We start from the raw sequence: 4279 nt of genomic DNA, 5'->3' as shown, positions 1-4279 counted from the left end.
AAATGGTTTGCATATTGATGTTCAGCAGCTCTTGCTGGGAGCAACAGTTCAGAAGAAACACTCGGAAAGAATGCCTTTCTGGAGACAACTGCAGACTGATTACTTGTGCCATCATGTTTAACTAAATGAAATGACTTTAATATACTGTACGTCAGCTTTGTATTTAAGTTTTTTATGAATATATAATATTATGGAAATAATGAATGCAGATGCATTGGATTTCTGTTGGATGGAGGATACAGTATGTTTTCTTTTCATCTTATTCTGTCTACAGAGCTCCAAATGCAAAAGCAACCATAAGTGGCACAGAGTGGAATGCTTTTGTGCAAATGTGTACAAAATACTGATGATATACCTCATAAGTTAGATTTGGTTTGACGCTGGTTTGTAAAGTGCAATTTTTGGCATCAACTCTGAGTCTAAGTCTTGTGTTATAATTAATGCGAATAAAATGGCTAGATACGAATCCTTCCTGTTCAAGAGACACAACCCACTTAAAAGAATTCCAGTGAAACAAAGTGGACAGAACTACCTTCAAGTTCTTTTCTAAGCTGCTTATCTCGGCTTGTGCTAATTAAATGTTGCCACGCGTTTTTCTAATTAATATTGCGTCTGCATGGACACCTTTGGTTGCATAAGAATTTAAAGAAGTTAAAACAACAGAGGATGTTAGAAATGGAGCAAATAAAGAATCCTCTATTTCCAACACACATTCTTTTAATGCTGCAAGTCTACCTCAGTAGTTTCTTGACAAAGAATGATTTTATGGAGCACCAACGTCCACCAACGTATTTCAATGTAACTGGTCCTGAAATAACAAAAATGTATACTCTTCTTGTTATTATCATAACTGCTTAGGTTTTTTTTTTTTTTTATGTTTTTTTTTTTTCATTTTTAACACAATTTGTGATGAGTGTTTAATGCATTTGTTTACAGGACATTTGTCTTAACTTAGTGTCATTTTTACACTTTTAAAATAGTTGTAAATGTTTTGAGCCACACCACAAGTAAAAAAATAAAATCAAAAAAGTCAAAAAAAAAAATAAAATTGTCCATCCAGAAGCCAAAGGAGTAGCTCAGTGGTTTAGCGGATTGGATTACTGATCCAGGTTCCCAGCTCCCAGGTTGAAAACCCCAGCACCACCAAGCTGGGCCCTTGAACAAGTCCCCAACTGCTCAGATGTACAATGAAATAAAAATATAAGTTGCTCTGGATAAGGGCGTCTGCCAAATGCCATAAATGTATGTATGTGGAAAGGCTGGCTTTTTTCTTCTCCTGTGTCAATCACAACAACAGTAGGCATTCTTGGAGCTCATGTATGCATAAGAAGGCAGACAGCATGTTTCTCCACATGTGATGAAGAACGAGCACCATGTTCTTGCTGGCTTCACGTGTCTGAAAAGAAGCATGTCTTACCTTTCACCATTCCCATTTGGTAACTGTTGTATGATAGATAGAAAAACAATAGTGCTCTGTCAAGCCTATATTACTGTAGGTCCGAATACACGGGAGGATATGAATGTAGTGTTGCATGGGACATAACGTTTTAAATTATTTTTAAATTATACTTTAAATTATTCTTTGTTTCTCGTAACATGAAAAAAACAGAATTTGTAGACGCCACATATTTTTTTAAACGCACTCTTTTGTCTGTTTGTTTTATTTGTGTTTCACTTAAACTCCAGCTTTTTTATCAGACTTTAAAAGTTTCTTTTTTATGAGTTTTACCATGTATAAGCATTAAAGATGTACCACAAGGTCAGTCAAAATCCAGAGAAAACGGGTACACACATAAATCTTTCAGTACAGTAAAAAGAAACCAAGCCTGTTTAAACTGTACTGTCATTTTTCTCAAGAATGAAATTCTTTTGTGCGTGACAAATGAACAGAAGCTGGTGGCTCTCTGGTGCATATTCCATTGGCAGACTATGGCTCTACATGTCCTCTTCAAATGAAGGGTTACTGCAAATGATTCTGACTATCCTGTGATGAAACATTTGTACAATCCTCATAGTTTTCCTTCCAGGACTCCTCTGGCGTATGAAGTATGAAGTTGAATGTTCAGATGAGGATGAAAACGATCATATGCTTAAATGATATTTGTGACATGTTTGTGTTTCGTTTCACGCCTGTATATTTTAAAACTGGGGAATAAATGAACGTCTGTCTGAGCAGTTAGTTTGTATTTAGTTTATAATGCAAAAAACAAACAAAAATACTTCGAAGATAATCCTGCTAATATACAGTAACTAAAAGCCAAAACACAGTATTGCTGATGATTTTATTATTTTTTTAATGTTATTCATATCATTAAAAAAATGTGTGTGCCAAATAAGCTACTTCTAGAAGTGACCAATCTCTGAAGTTGCTAACTTCATCCGTTTTGAAGAGTTGATTTTATATGTGCCCCAAAAATGAAAATCATATTTCTTTTAAAGTATTGATACTAAAATTGGTGTAAGTTTCTAAAAGCATATGATCTGTAAAAATGCTGCTTAAATTAAAGCATTCCATTCAAAATTAAGTATTTTTTCCCCCCAAAAAAATATGTAGTGTCCGTAACCATGTCAAATTCATGTTGCGATATGTTACCAATTAAGCATTTTAGAATAATACACTTTTTCAGGTTTATGTCTTTTCATGTGAAATCTAAATTGGCCAAGTTTCAGTAACTTAAAAAGTCTCTTTGTACAGTATATTTCTCATTTGTTAAAACACAATCTGACTGATGCATTGCCTTCCCTTGGCCTAGAGTGTCTAAAGAAGCAGAGTTTGTCTTTGTTTAAAGGTGCAGAGACTACAGGGCTTTAGAAAGTGAACAAAATGTTCGACATGTTCAGAAGCATTAAAATAAAACCATGAAGAGCTACAGTATGTTGGCTTTTTGATCTGTGATTCTTCAATCATTTTGAATGAATAATAATTTCCCACAACAAAGATCCTTCCGCACAATTAAATCCTTCAATCAAAAAGCTTTTTAAGGAAACCAGAAATAACAAAGATCCTTTCACAAATCCATCAATCTAAACTTTCCTTCCAGAAATAGTTCTTCTACAGCATCACTATTGTTTTATAATAATAATAATAATAATAATAATAAAAAGGTGACAACATTGTATTTTAAAAAATGAACTACCAAACTCTTACATGCTTATAAAAACAAAAACACCTGCGATTCCAATCCGCCCCCGAAGTGAAGAGTTTCCTCTCTGAACGCCGTACTCCATAGAGACTCAGACGTAACAAGCTTAATAGATGCTTTAGCACGGCTGCTTGTTTGTAGCCCTGTCCCTTAAAAACAAGCACACAGACGCAGAGAGTAAATTTAGCATTGGAAACAGTATGAGACTGAGAGAAGAGGCAGCTGGTTCACATGCGGAGCATGAATAAAGTGCTGGGAACAGGCAGAAAATATCACATGAGAGCAGATAAACCCTGCTTTTCCTGAGAGAGAGACAGATCGAGGTCAGGCTGGGAGGATGACCGGCCTATGTGCTACACTAATCGGATGAGGAGCAGCATTGTCTGGTACTCAGAGAGAGGATGTACTCCATCCTTTCTATCCATTTTTTATAATCATTTAGAAACAAAGCACTTTCTCGCAACGATCCTGTAGACCCGGGGAATGACCCGGCATCGAGAAGTGTAGTGTAATGCTTTGAACAGAGAGCAGGATTTAAAACAATATCTGATGGAAAGAATATCCAGAGCTGAGCTCAGTGATACAAAACACAAAACTACTGTGTAAGTGTTAATAAGTCTTGGGAAATTATTGACTCATGTTAACTACAGTGCGACTTTGTTCTAGTAGTAGAGAATAATTGATTAAGCACGATTTATTTCCAGCCAAGAAAATCTCTCTAATATAGAAGTATTAAGTTCGTTCTTTATTAAACTGAAAAAAAAAAAAAAATATATATATATATATATATATATATATATATATATATATACAGTGGAACCTTGAATTACAAGCATAATTCGTTCCGGAAGCGGGCTCGTATTCCAAAACACTCGTAAACCAAATTTTCCCATAAAAAATAATGGAAACTCAAATTATTCGGTCCACAGCCCCCAAAAAATAAATACATAAAAATAAATAACACAAAATATAAAGTAAAAGTTAAATAAATTAACCTGCACTTTACCTTGAAAAAAAGTAAAAATAAATCCTGACAGAAGTGTTTCTGTTTGTGCACACAGGCGCTGTGTGTGTGTGTGTGCGTGTGAATCCAAAGTAAGCTCCCCTCTTATGGAATAAGATCAATGTCAAAAATA

The 4279-nt window shown here is 34.8% G+C and overlaps 1 protein-coding gene across 1 annotated transcript in view; it reads left to right on the top strand.

The window, feature by feature from the left end:
* adra2db (adrenergic, alpha-2D-, receptor b) overlaps positions 1–1186 on the top strand; it is a 3515-nt gene extending 2329 nt beyond the window's left edge. Inside the window, exon 1 of the mRNA XM_053477939.1 lies at positions 1–1186. This exon is cut by the window's left edge and continues 2329 nt beyond it. The gene's annotated coding sequence lies outside the window, so the exon portion shown is untranslated.
* Positions 1187–4279: the final 3093 nt, after the last annotated feature.

This window comes from Clarias gariepinus, chromosome 19, assembly GCF_024256425.1.
Source record: "Clarias gariepinus isolate MV-2021 ecotype Netherlands chromosome 19, CGAR_prim_01v2, whole genome shotgun sequence".
NCBI classification, from domain to species: domain Eukaryota; kingdom Metazoa; phylum Chordata; class Actinopteri; order Siluriformes; family Clariidae; genus Clarias; species Clarias gariepinus.
This window is presented reverse-complemented; position numbering and strand designations above follow the sequence as displayed.